The sequence below is a fragment of the Triturus cristatus genome, chromosome 12 (assembly GCF_964204655.1).
Source record: "Triturus cristatus chromosome 12, aTriCri1.1, whole genome shotgun sequence".
Taxonomy (NCBI): domain Eukaryota; kingdom Metazoa; phylum Chordata; class Amphibia; order Caudata; family Salamandridae; genus Triturus; species Triturus cristatus.
The window spans coordinates 166281300-166302108 of NC_140595.1; the positions used below are offsets into that span (position 1 = coordinate 166281300).

The 20809-nt window shown below is 41.7% G+C and overlaps 1 long non-coding RNA gene across 2 annotated transcripts in view; it reads left to right on the plus strand.

The window, feature by feature from the left end:
* Window positions 1–20566, plus strand: part of LOC146772987 (uncharacterized) — a 78199-nt gene extending 57633 nt beyond the window's left edge. Inside the window, exons 4-5 of one of the 2 annotated variants that reach the window (XR_014972115.1) lie at window positions 18233–18867; window positions 19143–20566. This is a non-coding gene — a long non-coding RNA (uncharacterized LOC146772987). Of the gene's footprint in view, window positions 1–18232 lie in introns of both variants that reach the window. The other variant, XR_014972114.1, reaches the window with a different exon arrangement.
* The last annotated feature ends 243 nt before the right edge of the window (window positions 20567–20809 follow it).

Sequence of the window (20809 nt, forward strand, 5' to 3'; positions counted from 1 at the left end):
GGACTGTAAATCGACAAAGGCCACATATATGAGACCCTTGCCGATTAGCACGGTTTTTCAATAGAAGAGTAGGAAGCAGAAGACCCGATCAACAGAGCTAGTATTCTTCCAGAACCCTGCTTGATATGGGGTAAGTAATTTTTCTTCATCAACCCACTCATGAATTTTCTCCAACACCACCCGACAGAAAACCTTCTGGATGGAGTCATTAAACGTATTGGTCTATAATTTATTGGGAGGTTTCGGTCTCCTTTTTTATAAATAGGTACCACTTCAGCTCCTTTCCAGGTGCTGGGAATGGGCACTCCCTTAACAATGGCATTGCTCAGCACTAAAATGTAATTGGACCAATTTTGTTTAACATAAATTAAAATGTAGCCTGGTATGCCACCTGGCACTGGACAGTGGCACATATAGCGACTTCTACATCACTTAGGTCAAACATTCACTCTCTGTTAATGCTTTAAGACTGTACTGGGCGTCATTAGTCAGGTCATGTGTTTTGTCGCAATACAGTGCCCAAAATGATTTGCCCAGTATAGAGGCGAGATGTAATTTGCTGGTTGTGATGATGCCTCATTTCTGCCCCATGTCACCAGAGACCAAAATGTATTCAAATCTTTCTCAACACAGGTGTTTAAGAGATCTTGCCACCTTTTCTCATCCCATTCCCCTTTCGCTTTATGTTGGGCTTGTTTATATACCTTCCTTAGGGTACTTATTTGCCCAAGGGTCTTTTTCATGATAACTAGTGTTAACTGACTTCTAGGTTTCTATACTCCTTATTCAAGCAAGTGCTATTTTTGCAAGGGTTCCTCTTGCTATGTGGATTTGGCACTAAAATGTAAGAAACTATGTGTTCGAAAAAACTTGAATGTTTACTTGTTGCCAGCATGCTATCATTTTTGTCCATTACAGCTTCTAATCTTGTTATAGCACTCAATAAATTGGACCCAATAGAAGACAAGGTGTCCAGGTGTGCAGCTAGCTGATGCCATTTAAGATGTTGTTTGTCATTAGCTAGCTGATCATCCTTAGTTACACAGTGCAGGTAGAGGTCGAGTGGCAATTTCTCCCAATATGTGAGCATATAGAGTCATAAAGGGTTGTGATCTCTCTTGATTCTTTCCTTAACAACCATGTCCTCTACACTTTACCATAGTCTAAGATAGATCAATATATAATCAATACGGCTCTGGCGGCAGGGTTTATTATATGTAGCTGCCCCTGCTGTCCGATTTTGTTCTACCATTAGCTGCCCTAAGCACATATTCTAATGTAAGGGCCTTCTGTTGTAGAGCAGCCTGGGTCCACTTTTTAATAGGGGGCTAGATCGAGCTGAGGAATTGCCCATTTTTCAACCTCTTCGCTAGTCAGATTAATCTCGTCCCCGTGCAAGGTTCAAAGGTATATACCGGGTGGTTCCTCTTTTCTTACTGGTCTTCAAATATTTGTATTGTTTCTGACGATTTGCCTCCCTGGACCCCTCTTGCGCAGATATTATAAATTTCCATATTGGGATTTTGTTTGTCCTAAAGTGTAATACTAGGATGTCTGGGGAATCAATGTCTAATCTCACGATTTTACACTTGAGTGAAGCTCTCTCTCATACAGTCATCCCACAAAATGGATATGATTTTGCTTTAATGCAATAATTTACATAGCCAGCCCTGAACACTGGGTCAGTACTTCAAATATCCTGGAATAATCAGATGTCAAACTTATCGACAAAATTATTCCAATCAGGTAGGTTCAATTTCGATTTTAAGCCTGCCACATTCCAGGAGACAATAGAAACTTTATCAGTCTCATCACTGCTTAACATTTTAATAGACACACTGAGCTGTGTCGAAGGAATAAAGTTTGTAGAAGGAATCATTTTTTGGGCTCTTTGGGGACTCGGTATTGTCATCATCTATTGGCCTTCGCTTGGGGTCTAAAACTCCTTGCATGTTAGTTGGCTTAGAGGCTGCTAGATCAGTTTACTTACTGTGCCCTGTGACCCGATGTGGAGGCTCCAGTGGCACCTGTTGTGCCACTAGGCAGGGAGTAATCCCTCTACTCAGCCAATCAAGTTCCCCCAGAATAGAACTAGTATCTAGGTGAGAATGCGGGGATCGATTAACATTAGTTACATCCATACTTGCCCATCGATATTTAAATTGGATGATTGAGTCTTTTGGAGGACTAGCACTTGCATCTAGGGCCCCCAAGTTATTGGCTAGATTTTTGTTCTTTAAAATTAATTCAATGCAGTTGTATTTTGAGCCATGAACAAATTGCCTTTTGATGCTTCTAATGTCCTTTCTAATGAGTGAATTCAAGTCCCTAACGTGTTGGATCTAGTGTAGGACTTTATTTTTTTTAAAGAGTCCTCACACTCATAACTTGAGAGAGACTGAACTTTAGGGACATTTATCACATAGATTTGGGGGGAATAGTATGAAATCCCTCCGTTGGCCATGTCTTATTACATTCCCATTGTTGACTGGTAAGTCTCGGGTTCTAGTCACCATCAACTTGCCTCCCAGTGCACTATAACCAGGTCTGGATAACTGCTGTTCTCCAATCTGCATGCTTGATTATCATCTGTGCAGGACCCCTAACTGGTCCCCCCAATGATTCCTTGCATGCTCTTGGGTTAGTAGATCTCATGTGTGGCCTCACAAGACTCCCAGTTCCATTTTCCTCCTGGCTACTCTTTTTGCTGCTATTAATTTCTGCTTCTGCCACTATCAGTTGTTTCATCATACCAGTTAGTTGTGATACCATGGGCATATTAGCAAGGCTCAGCGATAATTATCGCTAAGCGTGCTTAGCACTGTATTTTTTATCGCCGGCTATCGCTGGTTTACATCGCGGAGATAACGCATTATTATCAACGTGTATCTCTAAGGCGATAATAAACCAGCGATAGCGGTGATTCTCCAGCAATAACGCGGTAATTCCAGCAATGAATTCCCATCGCTAAGAAAAAGGTTGCTAATTGGCAGGTGAGGATTCAGCCGTAGAATCCACCTCCCATAGAAAACAATGGCTAAGTCAGGATTTTAGCAGGTGTTAAAATCCAGCGATAATCGCGGTTAGCTCGAGTTTTTTTATCGCTTCGCGGGCATTGCTAATAGGGAGAAGTTGTGTTAGCGACTTCTTCCTATTACTTTTAGTGAGGAACGCCTACTTTGCATGTCATTAGCGATAAATATCGCTGACATGCAAAGCGGTAAAAAACGGCCGCTATCCCCATTAAGCTGTCGCTAACAGCTGTTAGCGACAGCTTGCTAATAAGGCGATAAAAATATTGCCGCTTTATTGGCAAAAAGTGCCGCTAAAGCGGCGATACTGCCCTTGCTAATATGCCTCCATGTTTTTAAGGCTCCCTATCTCAGCTCTTCAATTGACCCTGCAAAATCTTCGAGGTAAGTTGGAGACTGATCGCTAAATACCCTTTGTCCAGCCTGCTTAGATGATACTTATGGGCCGGCAAAAGGTACAGGTGCCATTTGTAGGGGCCAAAAACGATTGCTACAAACAATAGAAGGATTTAAGTGAGGTTCCTGTGGTGAATCTGGGCAGGGCGATTTAATGAGGTAGGATTAGTGCAAAGAACCTCCTTACGTGCTGCCTTGCTAGCTTCTTTCTTCTTAAACAAAGTAGGTAATGTTTTTGAGGCGTGTTTTCTTAACTAATCTTCTCTGGGTCTTAGTTTGGGGCTTTTATTTTCAATAATTGATTCCACCTCTTCTATCAGGAGATATATTTAGTTAAGGGTACAGTTGTTCGCTTTCCTCGTCGCCTTGCTGAGCTTAGCAGCTTCCTGGGCTGGTTCTGTGGCTTTGCGTTTTCCCATAGCACCACAAGTGTGCTATTTACCCATAAAGTAATAAAAGTGCTAGAATCTTGCACTTAGCTTTAATGATACAATATAAAGGTAACTGCAGCCAACAAAATACCAGCAGTAAAAGTCAATAAGAATAGACCACAGTCACAGATTGGATCAGAGATTTCACAAGTTGCTGTTATTTGTTTCCCTTTATAATTCAATGTTCAGCACCCTTGCATCATCCAAATAAGAAGGGGAAACAACCAGAGCGTTAGGCAAAGTGTTCAACTCCTGCTTCTTCACCAGATCCATACAAGCCTCTGTCCAGCTAAACCTACCAGTATTATCTGCAAAGCGAGCTATTGCAACAATCCCTTTCCTGGATCAAATCATGAGGGCAAGTTCCCAGTTTGTAACAATGAGGATTACAGTTCCTTATGGTGATAAGAAGAAAATATAAGGTCAATGGGGATGGCCTAGACCAGCCTCATCCAGACTCTGATGGGCGCAGAAGGGCCTACTCTTGGCCCGGGCAGGTGCACGGGTACGTCCCACGCACTACTATGACAGCGCGTGCTTTATAGTGCTTGAGGTCTCCAGGCCCCTCCTCTGAGGCAGAACAGTGCACTCTGGGGGCTGTGTCGCCCCTGCAGCTCCTCACAACAGCGGAATGATGGCCCGCACAATGTGGTGCCAGGGTGTGCTTTGTAGCGCTTCAGGTCTTCAACCCCTCCTCTGAGGGAGGTCACCCTATGGCTCCTCACAACAGTGGAATGATGAATTATATAAACAAATTAAAATAACAATATATATGGGTCAGTATACAATATGATTGTAACATTAGCTCCAAACCTACATATCTAGGTGGTGCATGTAGGAAGCTGGCTCTTCATATTCTATACCAAAAAGAGGTATTCTGTGTAAAGAGTTCAGGTATCCCTTATGAGTGGACAGGGGCTTGCTCTAGCAATCCCAAGGTGCTCTATCTAAGGTAGTGTGGTCGAGCAGCCTTAGAAGGCTAAGAGAGGAGTGTTAGACATGTGTTACACAGAGTCAATAAATAATGCACACATTCAAAAATGAGATAGGTACCAATTTAGAAAAATACTTTTTTTAAAATATATATTTATAACACCAAGAACTTTGTAATTGGGTAAGTACTGCCGAAATACACTTGCGTTTGGGGAGTTATCACTGTTTTGCTGTATACCGAAATACACTTGCACTAGTATCTACAAGGCAGTCATGTTATCCTATAGGAAAGAAACATATACTGAATATGGGTACTAAGCAGCGACGGTTCTTCCAGATTTAAGGTAAGTGTAGGGCAGAGTCCAAGGTAGCACCAACAGGTCACCTTGGTCGGCTCTGGGGCTTCCATGTGCAGAGGTACATTACAGCGCCGGGTGCCCCATTTAATTCAATGGGGAATGGTCTGGTTCAAAAGAGGCTGCAAGCAAGGCCTGGGGGGCCAGTCCAGGCAAACCCACAGGGGGCTCAGTCATTGAGAGTCTTGGTCACACAGAGCCACCTCTGGCCCACTGGAACTCAAGCTGGGCGTGTTGTGTTCAGTGGTGCTTTCTCCAGCAGGATTGCACTGCGGGAGGCACTTGCCCTTTTTGGTTGTCTGCAAAAACAGGCTGGAGGCAGAAACTGGAAGACCAGTCAGCTGAACCCAAGGTGGGGTCAGCTGTGGAGGGCCTCAGGACCCCGTAGGCACTGTTGGTCTACTGCTCCTTGGGCTGTGGGGCTCAGGTGCAGTGGTGTCTTCAGGAATCGGTTGTGGCAGCCCAGAGGCTCTTGTGATTCCTGCTTTCCTGCAGAAAGAGGCGGCAAGAAAGGGCTGGGAGGCCAGTCCGGCTAAACCCAAGATGGGGCCCAGCTCTTGAAAGTCTTTGTGACTCAGGGGCACCGTTGGATCAAGGCAACACGGGCTGAGGGGCTCATGTGTAGTGCAGCTTTGTCTATGGGGGGTCACGCTGCAGAGGCTTTGTTGGTCTTTTTAGTGCCTGAAACGTGCAGCAAAGCAGCTCCTCTGCTCCAAAGGAGATTTTGCTGGCCAGTTGAAGTTGTGGGTCACTCCTCCACAGCTATCGGAGATGACAACACTTTCTGGATTAGTCGGCTCCATGCAATTTTCGGGGCCAGCCAGCAGGCTGGCAGGGTTGGCACCACGTCAGTTGCTGCTCCTCAGTTCTAGCATTGTGGGTTTCTTTCTTCTCCAGGCAGACAAATTTGATTTCCTGTTGTCAGGGGGCACCCTAATTACTCAATTTAGGGATGTTAAGGAGAGTGAATGGTATTAGCCAATGGGTTACTTACCCATGGAGTCACTACAACCTCTAGAAGACCACTTCCTGTGAGGAGTGGGCATCACTCTGTCCCTAGTTTCACCACAACCAGTGTGGTGAAAAATCCTAATTTCTGTGTTCACTTCAAGTAGCCCACCTTACGGGTGGGCCTAGAGGTGCAATACGCCTCCTTGCTTGCTAATTCACACCTGTCCTGGTGCAAAATAGGCCTCAGGGCAGGGGGGTGGCATCCTCTAGGTCTAGAGAAAGCCAGGCTCACATATCAAAGGCGGTCTGTTCTTTGAAGTTCCCTGCCTTGACTAATTTACTAGCCTACCTGCTGGAGGAGGTGTAAACACCTCCTGCCAGAGCAGGCATTGTTTCTGATCTCTGGGATCCGGGGCTCTCTCCTCCTAGGGGGTCAGAAACTCGTCTGTGTTAGCAGGCTGGACAGGACTAGTCAATCAGCACACTAGAGGACTAGTAGAGTTCGGGGGTGCCTCTACGGTCCCCTCTTGGTGCAGGTATTAATAAATCCATCACTGGAATCAGTGTGGGTTTATTAATATGCTGTGTTTGGTACCAAACACCATGTGTTTTAGTGAAGCCACTATGTAGTGGAGTAACTCGTTTTGACCAGTTCCCAGTACATATTCTTAAGATGACTTCCCTGATCACTTGTAATGTCTAGTAATAGAATTAGACATCTCAGGGCATATCTACTCATGCAGATATGTCCTCAAATAAAATATAATGCACTGTGCATTAGGACTCAAAATCCTGCTGTAGGGGGGACTTACTTCTATTAAATGCGGTGACTTTGGCATGTTTTCACTCATGGTTTGTGTGCAGCCCTTAGTGACCCTCTTTAGTATCCATGCACTTGGTACCAGGGGTACCATTTACTAGGGACTTACAGGGGTGCTAACGTCCTTTGCCAATTGTACTACAATTAATCATCACCTTGTTTTAACGAAGGAGCAATAGAACTGAGGTCTAAACCAGCATCTAGTAGCTAAAGGGGGCTAAATGTGTGTGTGGGGGCACTGCAACAGAAAAAAACAGTTTCCTACATTGCACCCCAGTGATCAACACATAGTGGAAGAGGAAATGTGGTACTATTCGGGACTGAGGGTGTGTGTATAGTGCTAGTGAGATTAGTTGGAAGCACTCCATGCTAGAGCATTTGTTGTAGACAATGCTGAAACAAGAAGAATTATAGGACATCTACCAAATGAATAGAATTATATTTACCTTTTATCAACTATTAGGAGGAAAACAGGGACGTTACACCACTCAAGATAAATCAGAATTAAGTATGCAAGTTTAAGATAAGAAATTAGAAGAAAGGATATCTGAAAAAATTATTAGACTATGGGCCTGATTTAGAGTTCGGCAGACGGGTTACTCTGTAACAAATGTGACGAATATCCTGTCCGCCGTATTACAGGAGCCACTGGATATAATGCACTTGTAATACAGTGGACAGGATATCTGTTATGTTTGTGAAAGAGTAATCCATCTGCAGAATTCTAAATCAGGCCCTACGTTATCAAAGTAGCTGAGAAGAAAAAGGTCTCTTTTTTAAGATCGCTGTGCTACATCTCTCGCTGCTCTACATCTGCAAATTATAGATGCCTGCAAAAAGGGCCATTTGGGTTGAGACACTTTTTTTGATGTGCCAATACAATGAAGTTGACCTGCTTTAGCTTGAAATAATGATAAGGCTTCTGCCACCCAAATGGGCATCTGTTGTTTTGATAGTGATTGCCCTTTCTGAAGTGGTCCAAAAGCTCCCAATATCGGGTTCGATGTACGAAGGTTCCTTGGTCTATACATATAAAATGTAATGCATCTTCTTAAATCCAAAGTGTGCTATGCTCTATTGGGTCACTGTAGTCAGATTATAGAAAAGGTTTTTTAAGCTCGCTGGCTCATTGAGATGAAAGTCTGTGGGAAACTGGGGAATGAAGCACAGGAAAATTCTCAAAGTGACTTTCTTTCCCAAATTGTAGAAAAGGCTCTTTTATTGTAAATGCCTAAATTTTGCTGACTCTTCTAACCAATGGTATAGCCAGAAGTAGTGCAACCTTCCAAGATGAATAGTTCATATATGTGGATTTGCCCAGCTGGACTTATCATGAACTGTTAGAAATCAATGTTCAATTGCCATGATACTGGTGGGCATCTTACATAGAGAAACCCCATATTTGTGATAACAGTAAGAGTGCATAGTGATGGTTGGTTTGTGATTTATCTAATAGATAGCTGCAAGATGGTGCGTTAAGCCTGAGCGTGCTAACTGTAGGAGGTACCTCAGGATTTGGTGAGGCAAAACAGTAATAGGATGAAGACCTTAACCACTGGTCCATACATAAATCTATTTCCGCTTATAAGTCTTGTTGGTGGTCAAAGCCCTGGCCTGAGACAGCACCTCAGGGCAGTCCTGAGGAGTGTGTAGGTGATAGTGCTCATTTTACTCAGAAGCCATACTGACAAGTTCATGTATATTGTATTGAGATGTACGACTTGACCTTTGAAATTGGACAGATTTGGCACAGACGATAGGGTACCGAACCTCTGACAGGAGAAGTAGCTGTGTGAAAGTACTGTCTGCACCATGAAGGGGCCATCAGAATTAAAAGACGGACCAATCGACTCAATTTGCTGAGTACTGTTGTGAGGAGGGAATACCACAGAAAAAATGCAAGCAAAGGTCCATGCAATCAAAAAACACACTCCCAATGACCTGGATGGTGCAGTCCTGCTTGTGTAATACCAACATTTGTAGTTCACATTTATTGCATAGTAATATAAATTCAGCTTGCCCCAGGGTTGAAAATTCTGTTCAGTTGCCTTTGACTCAGCCATTACTCGGTGCATCCTCCTGGAGATATGGTGTGTCTGCCTAATTGTTACTTAGTCCCAGTAAGAGCTTTATTGTTAGAGTTTTCCATAGTTTTTTTCTTTCTCTGCAAAAATATGTGACTTGGTTCCATCTGGCTTGTTAATGTAAAAAACCGAGGACATGTTGTCTGTTTCTGTTATAAATGGGGTTTGTAGTTGGCAGTCCATATGCACCCTATCCAACTAGGGACCCTCACTCTAGTCAGGGTACGGAGATCACACAGCAAAGATAGCTCCTGCTCACCCCTTTGGTAGCTTGGCACAAGCAGTCAGGCTTATCTCAGAGGCAATGTGTAAAGCATTTCTACATACACACACAGTAACAAAGTGAAAACACCACAAAATGACTCCACGTCAGTTTAGAAGAATAGCCAATATGCATCTGAGTAAAACAAGATCAAAACGATAAAAATACAACATACACAGGTAAAGATATGAATTTTGCAAGAATAAATTTAAAAATACAATTCCTCGAAGTCGATAGTGCCAACTGGGGCTATTGCGGTGTAGTGAACAATACAAATGCAACAGTTCAGTGATACGGAGTGGGACAGTCTGGGACCTTGCGTTGAAATCCGAAGATGAGGCGTCGCCGGTAGTCATCTGTTCTCAAAGTCGGCGGGCCTGGGTCTGCAGTGCCGTTGTGTTCGATGTGTTATGCTCTTCACAAGTGGTGATCATGGCTTTGGTGCAGGCAGCGGCTCGCTGTTGGTGATGAGCTCTGTGGTCGTCAGACCCGGGACTGCGATGTGAAACAGGGCAATACATCATGCTCTTCATGAACTGTGCCCTCAGTCACGGTGCAGACAGCAGCGTTGGAGAAGAGGTTGGAGTCGATGGCGCTGTCATCGGTACACCAGGGGCTGTGATGTCATTGAGGCGATGCATCGTGCTCTTCACGAGCGGCGCTCTCAACTTCGGTGCAGGCAGCGCCGTAGATGATGGTGTAAAGCAATATAAGTGGTGAGGCCGGGGCTGGATGTCATCATAGTCACAAGTGGTGATCATGGCTTTGATGCAGGCAGCGGCATCGGGATGGCGTTGGGTTTGCTTTTCTGGAGGTTACAACACAGCCACTCAGTTCCAAGGGCCCAGGACTGGTTTTGACACACCTTGGCAATGCAGGACTCACAGCAGAAGCATCCCAGTACTGATAACAAGATGTGGATGAAGTCTTTGACATCGCCGAGACCTCCTACAGAAGCTCAAGCCCTTGGAGAAACTTGGAAAGTAGGATGTAGAAAGCAAAGTCCAGTCCTTTCACTATCCAAGACAGAAGCAGCCAGCTGCAGGCCAACACAGAAAGCAAACAGCAAAAAGGTAGTCCCTGCTGACAGCGAAACAGCTCTTCTTCCTGGCAGAATGTACTCAGTCCAGAAGTGTTCTGAAGTTATGGTGTCACAGCTCCAGTACTTATACCAATTACTGCCTTTGAAGTGAATACATTTCAAAGGAAAATCTGTGTAGTGCACACTACCCTGCCTTTCCCTGACCTGGCTCCAGACACACTACAGGGGGGGGTGGAGACAGCTTTGTGTGAGGACATGTACAGCCCTATTCAGGTGTCAGTGACAACTCCACCCACCACTCTAGCTCAGGAAGGCCCATCAGACTGGTGATGCCTCATCAGGATATGCAAAGCACACCTCAGCTCCTTTTGTGTGACTGTCGAGAGTATATGCACAAGAGCCAAACTGTCATCCTCACCCAGACGTGGATTCTACAGGCAGTCAGAGGCACAGAAAGGTTAGGCAAGAAAATGCTCACTTTCTAAGGGTTTTTTAAACAAAGAAGATCTGACCACCTTATTTTGGTTCCTGCTATTTCTTTCAGCAGATTAAGGGCCAATGGAAATGTTTCTTTCTCTTGGTCCTGGCTATTTCTTTGCCGTTACTTCAACAATGTTTGCATGTTTTTCAGAACATTTAAATGCTTGCCTGAACATGGAACGATACACTTAATAATCATAACAAATCAAAACATAAGACGAAAACAATTATTCCTGAAGCTTAACGATAAGTACATGAGTCACATATGTTACACCTTTACTATCAGAAACGATTGTCAACAAGTGCGCGAGTAGCATTAATCGTAAGTGCATTAATCACATTACACCTACAATTTGTCAAGATCCATATCTTACATGAACTCTATTTTTAACAATTATTTGACTGACTTTTTTAGAGTTCCTTAAACCATGGGGCTAAGCTCAAGGTCTATGTGGGATATAATTTTAGTTCATTATCCCTCTCTTGCCTTTGGGCTACATTTCATGTACGTCCCTCATGGAACCTTATATAGAAAAGTGCAGACGCATTTCAAATCCCTGTATTATCAAGGGATTATCTTCAGGGCAAATTGATTCGGTGTAATCTGAAAAATTAAGGGAAAGTGGAAGAATAATTTAAATTGAGCTCTTCTCTATAAACAACACTACTTTCCATTCTTAAGATTACCTTCACCTGTTCTTTGAATGAACCTGTGCTCTAGATCGATTGACTGTTGAGTTCTTCCTGAACTGACTCCATGTGCAGAAGACAATACAGAATTAAGTGAATGCAGGAAGACATTATCCACATGAAGGACTTCTAGAAACGATATCTGCTGTGAAGACTAAGGAAAAACTTCCTTGTTGGGGTAAATATCTTCAGACAGACTTTTGTAGATGTTTTGGCGATTGCAAGGAATTTCTGAATAACAGCAAATCCTCAAAATAGGGAAATACTTGACAGCCTAGTGTCTTGAGATCTGCTGCCAATGGGGTGATACACTTTGTAAATATTCTTGGGACTGATTTTAGACCGAATGGGAGGACCTAGAATTGTTTTTTGGTGGCCAGTCTCTTCAGAGCACAGATACTTCAATTATTCAATCATTTGGGGTGGAATGTAAATTTACTATAAAATGTAGACTTGCATGTCTCCACTCCAATAATTCAGGCGGTAGATCATAATTTATTAGTGTAAAGTTACTTCTAGTAACTTTACACATGAAGGACGAGATTGCCGCTACAGGGGTGGAGCTCTCCCTATTGTAAAGTATTGGGAAAAGTAAAAAAAAGTTGAATCAAACAAAATAAAAAAATACTACAGCGCTATTAACTTAATTTGAATTACAAATGTAATTAATTTAAATATAGTAAATGATAATTATATTTTAAAGATTTTTGTTTTTAAATTACAACAGTACTCTCAAACCTCCCACCAACACTTACTTCTCTGTCAGAATTTTTTTTAAAAGTGAATAGGAGATTGAAGGGTTTCATCTATCCTGGAGATCTTGAATGAAATGCCTGTGGAATTAAGAATACAAACAGATCCCAGATATTCTTAAACATCTTAAAACAAATATATTCAATCTTCGTCGCCTAGTTAGGACACCTTGGCCTTAGGTCAATGCTGCACCATAGAAGATATGCATTCCTATTCATTCATTCACCTAAAGTAAAATGCTTATATTTATTTATTATGTATTAAAACATATTAAGTTATGTAAATAATTAAATTCAGTTAATTTAATTATTTTAACCAATTAAAAGTCATATTTATTTTTAAACTAATTAAGGTTGATGACCTTTTAGAATAAAATAAAAACATGTTTGTATCCATATATAACCATGTGTGGTGCTGGACTTACTCCTAGTGTCAGCTGGAGTACATTTATGACTGTTTCAGGTCATTTTTGTCGGTAGTATCTTTAGATGTGCGCTTGTGAACAGGAATGGGCTTACCCTTTTGTGGGGGGGGTACATGTCCCTCCTTTAGCCCCTTAGCCCTCCCTTAACCCAAAAGACCTACACATACAGATTAGTGAATAGAATTTTGTAGTCTGAGATTAGTACTAATGTAGTACTACTAAAAGTACCACAAAATAAAATTTGTGAATAAGCCCCTTTGCTTATTTTCTTCATGGCAAAAGATCTAAAATTGGCCTCTACTTGCAACACATCTTGTAAGAGAGGAGAAGCGAGGATAAATTCCTCTATTTTGCTAGAATTTGGGTGCTAGTTCAATGGCCCCTATGTGTAACGTAAAGAGACTCTTCAACAGCAGATAAAGGTGTTAGGATATCCTCTTGCAAGAAGGACTCTTGTTGAACTCTATGTTTGCCCGTACTTTGCTGTAGCAAGCTGAGATTCTCCTCTCCTCTGGGTCTTATGGGAATAAGTGAATATGAATCCTGGCCAGAACTTATTGGCAGTTAGCCTGTCAAGTAACATCCTGCACTTTTCATTGGCTTCCTTCTGTTGCCGTGCTGAGAGTATGGTTGTTATAGCATTGTAGTGCCACCTAATATGATAGATACCTGTAGGGCTGTCCTAATTCTACTCCTTAGTCACCAGGACAGAGCTGCTGTTAACTTTGTTGTAAAACTTCCCGTGAACCCGGCAGTATTTGGGCCAAATTTAGTTCATTGAAGCGTCACTTTTATATGCCTGCCAAATAGATTCAACATAAAACAGCATGTCTAATATTTTGTTCTGAAGTTTGGACCCAAACAAAGTTAAGCAAATCCCACTTTTTCATCTTACTACAGTTGTTCCTGCTAGATTTCGGAAACATATTGTGAGCGCATCCAACACTGAGGGCCTCATTACAATGGCGGTCAGACGAGTGTACGACCGCCATTGTTTTGAGCCCGAGACCGTCTGACAAGGAGTCGGCAGTTCCGACGGCCCAATTACGATATAACCAACGTGCAGGTGGTCGTAAACATCCCTTTTTCCATTGCGGCTTGTGTTACGGCCAAAAAAAGGGCCGCAGCACAAGCCGCAATAGAAAAAGGGATGTGTTTAAACATCCATGCTCACGGTGCATGGATGTTTGGGAGGGCATCACATGTGCATCCTAGGCCTCATCACGGGGCCTACACAGGACTGGGGCCCAGCTAGGGGCCTGCTAATGTCACTTTCCGACAGCCTTTTCATGGCAGCTGGAATGCCATGAAAAGGCTGTGGGAAACTGATATTCTAATCCCTACTGGGTGCCTCAGCAGGCACCTCCTCAATTGTAGGGATTAGGCTCTGACCGCCGCCCCAACAGGCTCCTTTAGCATGTCAGAGACTGCGGTCTTTCCCCCCAGCTTCTCGGTGGTGCCGCGTTCTTTTCCCCCAGCTTGGGTGGTCCACTCAATATTGTAATCGGGCCCAGAGTCTGTATTAGCTGCAGAGTCCCATTCAGCTTGCTACAAAATTGCTTTCATCTCAGCTCATTTATCCTCTGGAATTTTATCAAGGAAAGTGACTATGTATGATCACATTTGCCTATCAAATCAATCAAGAATTGCTAAAGATCTGACTGCTCAAATAGAAGTTACCACCATGCCAAATACTGTTTTTCCAATATTATATAACTTTCTTCTTTCCTTATCAGGTGGGATAATGCAGGGTGTTGTGAGATTCAGTGATATTCGCTGCATTACCACTGAATCTTCCCAGGGATAGCCAAACAGGCATGTAGGGGTAATATTTGTGGCCTTGTATGTGTTATCTAGACAAGGTACGAATGATGCCAAAGAAACAGGAGGATGTTTCACTTTGAGTCCTTCATGCCAGATGTGACTAATTATTGGTATTGCTCTGTCTGTTTTTTCAAGTTGTTCTTTTAAAATAAAAAAAACAGTCTTTCTGCTTACTTGATGTATTCAGCTCAAACTTTGCAAAGCTCTCTCAATTAAAGAGTGAAAACCTATGATGATGTCTGGCGGTGAAACTGTAGGAGGTACATGGATGATCCAGCAACCAGAACAACATAATCATCCTATTCCACTGTCCTATATTGAAAAGTGGTTCACTGACAGAATATCGCCACCTAAAATATCCCCATACCCCAATATCGAGTTATAAAGATCGATGTCAAAAATATCGACATCCTATATTTATAATGGTAAGCATAAAAATATCGAGGGGAAATATCGGTCATAAATATGGTTGTACAAAATATCCAATGTACTTACATAATTAACATATTTAATTATCAATTAAAGAAATATTATTAATTAAAAAACACATAAGAATGTTTTAACTTCCCACCCTTTACCCCTATAATACCCACACCTAAAATTAAACTGAAAAAAAATTACACAATTAAAATTGTTTTTCAATTAAAAAACTAATAGTATTAAACAATGAATTATAAAGTAAGTAAACTTAATTTACTCCCCACCCTTTACCCCTATAAAACCAAAAATACATGCACACAAAATAATGCAACCATTACCCTGATTAATTCTCAATTAATTAATATTAATTATCAACTAATTAATAATTAATTAAAAATAAATTACTTCCCACCCTTTACCCCTATAAAACCCACAACCCGTGCCTAAAATGAATACACAATTTCCATATTTAATTTTCAATTAATTAATATTAATTATCAAATAATTACTAATTAAATAAATTACGTCCCACCTTATATCCCGATAAATCCCACAACGCTCACATACAATTTACAAAAATAAATAATTACACAATTAACACTATAAAATCTCAATTAAATAAATAATAATAATACAAAATAATCATTAATTTATTATAATTAAATTACTTCCCACCCTATTCCCCTATAAACCCACAACTCCCTACGGAACAAAAAAACGCAAAATTTCATTAAAATAAAACTGATAACTACTAAAAATGTAACATATATATTGAAAAATCATGATCAATACTTATCCCAAAAAATACAGAACATACATTTAAAATATATACTAAAATACATAACACTTATTAAAAAATCGATGTTTTAAACAACTATATTTTTGCAAATGATATTACTGACTTGTATACTTTTTTTAAAACAATATTTCTTACCTTAAATTCAATATTCTTGATCACGATATTCTTGCTGTTGGTATTTCTGTGTCACGATATTTACTACTCGATATTTGTGTAAGTCGACATTTCCAACTCAATATTTTGTCTAAATACCTTGTAAAGTATTGTCATGTATCTTCACAGTGATTGTTGTAGAAACAATCATTCTGTGGTGTGGGGCCTGAGTTCAATAGGTACTGGGATATGACATTGCAGGTCAGCAGCTGGATCTGTTAAACACTAAGTGCAAAGGACGAGATGGTCTGAGAATGATCAGAGGGAATTTTAGAGTAGTCCTTAAGACTCATATGAATTCCTTCCAGAAATTGCAATTTCCTCCTGGTGAATTTTCAACACATTGGGCATTGATATTAATTGCAAAGTACTGATGTCATGAAGGAACAGTGTACACAAACAGGCTAAATTTTTTAAGACTTGGATCCAATTTAAATGTTGGCAGGGAGGGAAATCCATTACAACGACGAAGGAGTTTCCTCCCGACCAACATTATGGTCCGACCGCCGACTTTTATTTGGGCGGACCATAGTTTGATGACGGCGGACATTACTCTGTCTAGGCCACGGTCAAAGTTCTCTGATGGTGTAAGGGACATTCTAGATTTGGCTATATTACACCCAGCTAATTTAGATGGAAGGACATATAGCCATTTTTCAATGTCCGTAACTGCTAGGAAAAATCTAGCAGTAAAGGCACTGAAACATCAATCAATCAAAGTGGATTTGTATAGCACCGCTATTCAACCGAGATGGCCGAAAGTGCTCAATCCCCCCCATAGGAGAAAATCCCCAGGGCGAGGCGGCACTGTTTTTTTTTTTTTTTCAAATAAAAAAAATCCAGTTTTAGAATTTTCTTCTAGAAAATAGAAAAAAAATTGTAACTTTGACATACGTCTCCATCAGGTTTAACAAAGCTTTACGGTAAAGTTACAATGTATTGACAGGAACACCCTTGACGGCGGTTCATGTCAATTCTTGAAATGCTAAACACACAAGATGATGGACGGAATGTTGCACATTGGCAAAACATTCACCCCCAGTCACAGATCTGGGTTTAATCCATCGTTATTTTGCTCACCACGCCACCCCAGTTCAGACATGGCATATGCAAATCAGTCTTGACCCTGTGCCTCATGGGAACAGTCCAGCCCGAACTGCCAAGCCATGTCTTCCCTGGACCGGAATCAAGCATCCCAGGACCGGTTTCAGGGTTTCACCCCTCTTCAGCCAGGATAGCTTGAATCCAGTGGCGTAGTGAGCACGGGACCCACGTCTGGGCATACCCTTCCCACATAGGGCGAACAGCAAAACACACAAGATGAAATTCTTGAAATGCTTGCTGGGCTGGTGGACATCTCAAACTTTTGAGGGCGGCACCTCCGTCAGGGTGACGGAGTAATTTACTCCATCGCCCTGGCGGAGGACAGGCCATACTCCAAATATTAACCCAGGCCCTTTGTCTGTGGCCCATCAAGGTCACTTCAAAAACAGTTAAAACATGATGACTTTGGACAAAGGATCCAAAAAGGACCACTCCCCATCAAAGGATTCACTGTGAATAAGTGTAAAGGAACACAAAAAGCAATGGATTTGTGTGGAAGTTTACCAGACTCTAACTATAAACCAGGAGAGTGTAGGTAATGCGGCAAGTGTCCTCTATTATTGGATCATGGCTTCTAAGAGCTAAAATCTAAACTTTAAGTCAACTACCAAAGCTGTGCCCTCTGTATAGCAGAGTCATCCTGGGGGCTGGAGCACGATGCTGTTGTTTTCTCTGTAAGGCTGGGCTGTTATCTGCCCAATTTCTTTCATTTCTCAGTTTAAAAAAGAAACATTAGTAAAATGTTTAGAAGTTTCTTCAGCTACCTTGTTGGTTTAAGGCTTTCCCTTGCGATCTTTAAAGGGAAAGTATATAGGCATGTTTAAGAGGCTTTTACTCCTGTAAAGTCTCCAGGATGCCACACACAGTCAAATGTATTCATTTTGAATGCCTATCAGTGAAGATGAAATGATGAAGGAAAAGAACTCAGAATCTATCCATCCTAAGGTGTAGCACACTCACGATTATATTTCAAAACACATTCATGCAAATGGGCATTCGTCAGCAGCACTACCACTGGCAGAACTTTTAAAAGATGATCTTTGAATTGTTTATACATATATTACTTCTTGATGATTTTTGACGTATATGCAATGAACATGTCATGTAGCCATTGAAGAGGAGTTAACATGATATACACTGAACAACTATAATAAAAGTATATGTTTTTTCCTGTTGACCTAAAATATTACACTGGTACAACTACTTCAATAATGTATGTAATGGTAAAAAGCACCTGATTGTATTGTGACAGCACTATTTCTTTGTGTTTTACTACAGGGACACTGGATTAACCCCCCGCCTTCTCAGTTTTCAGTCTTTTTCTTCTGCATCTCTTTTACATGGATGATCATCTGTCAGTGTTTTATATGAAAAGTAATATATATGTGGCATTAGAAATAAGGGCAAAATACTCCACTGCCCTGGCTGAGTGCCAGACTCCTAGAGATGTCTGCCAGCCCAGTGGACATCTCTGACCATTGACAGGAACTGCCATCAAGGCGGTTTTTGTCAATGTACTGAATGCATGCTGTGCGGCATTCTTTCAATGTTTTTTTTTATTTTCAAAAACAAAATCCCTAAGTAATTTTCTTTTCTTTTCTTAAATAAAAAAAAATGAATGACCACCTCACCACGGAGGTTTTCTCCCATGGCGTTGGAGTCATGTAAAGGTTTTTACTTACAATTATGTTGTGGATGGTGGAATATGAAAATAAAAACTGTCCATTCTGTCACCCACTCTAAATCGGGCAGAGGGTCAAATAGTCAAATCTCCAACAGCGCTTACTCCATCAGACCATTGGAGGAGTATGCCAGCGATAGAGATGGAGTAATTTCCGTGTCTGACATCCTCAAGCTAAACCCAACCAAAAATGTGGCGGATGGAGTTAGTTTGGTGGAGAGGGTAATCTGCAGTAGCAGCTCGTGGAGGGAGTGCTGCGGGACGGCGGGGTGGGGGAGGACCAGGGTGGGGGATAGTAAACTACGGAATATGGCCGAACAGAGGTAAGTAAAAAAAATAATTATTAAAATGAATTTCATTGCGCGTGCTGCATTGCCAAATGCGATTTGGCACGCGAAACGAAATTCGTTTTATTTATTTATTTGTTTACTTACCTCCGTTTGGCCGTATTCTGTAGTTTACTACCCCCACCCTGCTCCTCCCCTACCCCGCCCCACCGCCCCGCAGCACTCCCTTCACAAGCCGCTACTGGTACTCTGTTGCAACAAAGTACCCTCTCCGCTAAACTCTAAATCAGGCCTTAAGTCACAGCAGACATACTCGGTCATCCGTGGGTGAAAGAAAAAAAAGCGTTACTTGCCTTCGATAACTTTATTTCTTATGGCTACATACCTTCTTCCAAATTCTTCATCTTGGACCATTCACAGACCTCTAGGCTGGATCAGAAAATGTTCAGCAATTCTGCATCACTGGTGAAGGTGGTTCTTTAATGGAGGATGCCGCAGACCCACGACATCATCTCCAAAAGTGATAAAGTAGAACTGGAAAGGGGCCAAATTATGACGTCAGTTTCACCTTGTCTTTCATGTCTCATAAAGGCCAAAACAGAAAGACATCGAGACATAGCAAAAATGTAATCAAATTCTGTCTTTTTGTTTTGTAATGTAATGTATTACCGATTCACATATATGGTGCTTTTATTTTTCACATGCTGTACTCCAAATATGTTTGTTCATTTTTATGTTTTTTCTTTGAAATGAAAATTTGTATTAACTTAATTAAATTGAAAAAGATAGAATTAAACAGTGATATAAGTTTGAAAGGATGTTACAGAAGAATCATCATCTGATATGTTTAACGTGCTACAAGGACTGGGGCATGGCCGACCCTTGTTCCTTTTGCTTTTTGAGAGTATAATTGAGCACTTGGCTGAACTGATAAGGATACGTGCCCAGACCAAAGACCTCGAGTGGGTGCCAGGGATAAACGAGAGTGTGGCACTGGATGTACGGGCATCCTTGAGTGACCTGGAGTGATGGGGATCATGGGTTTTACAGATTCTTCTGATATTTGGTGATTTCACAGATCCCCATGTAAAAAGGGATAAGTCATCCCTGTATGTGCCTGATGCAGCTCCTGGGAGCCTGGGATGGGCGACAGACTTGTGAGTGGGTGCAGATGGCTGTAAATACTCAGAGGTATATGTTACCTGGATGCTAACAGCCCGTGGAACATGAATATACAGCCTCAGATCCAAAGAGTACAGAATGACACACGATTCTGGACGGCTCTTCCATTTTCCTGGGTCATTCTGCAATGGTTAAAATGGTAGCCTTGCCACGTCTCCTCTACCAGCTGTGAAACTTCTGTTGTACTTACATTTCCTGCTGCTCAGCCAGTATGCATGAGTGTGTGTTTGGAATGTTGGAATGCCTGATGACTGTGTGGAATGTTGGTGTGCCTGGTGGACTGGAGGAATGACAGTTAGAGAGAGTGGGCTGAGCAGCAAAGATGCAGCTCCTGGTGGGGTCTTGAACTGGTCTTGAACTAGCCATGAAATGGCCATGAACGAGCCATGAATTGATCATTACCATCTTATCTACTTGTAACTACCATCCTGTAACTTACCAATAAAACTCTACTTTGACTTACCTCATGACTACAATTCATCTTTTCAACATTGGCGACGATCTGGAAGAAACCCTGCGTGCTTTGGCCACAAGACTACTGAAGGTGAGAAAACTTACATCTTTACAGAACAACTTCTCAACAACTTCCATTAATAGATCCTTCATAGTTTTTATCTTAAATTAAATTCTATGCTCCGGGGTTTTCTCTGGAAAGATGGGACTCCCAAGATTGCTCTACATAAATGTTTTAAATCCATTTACGGG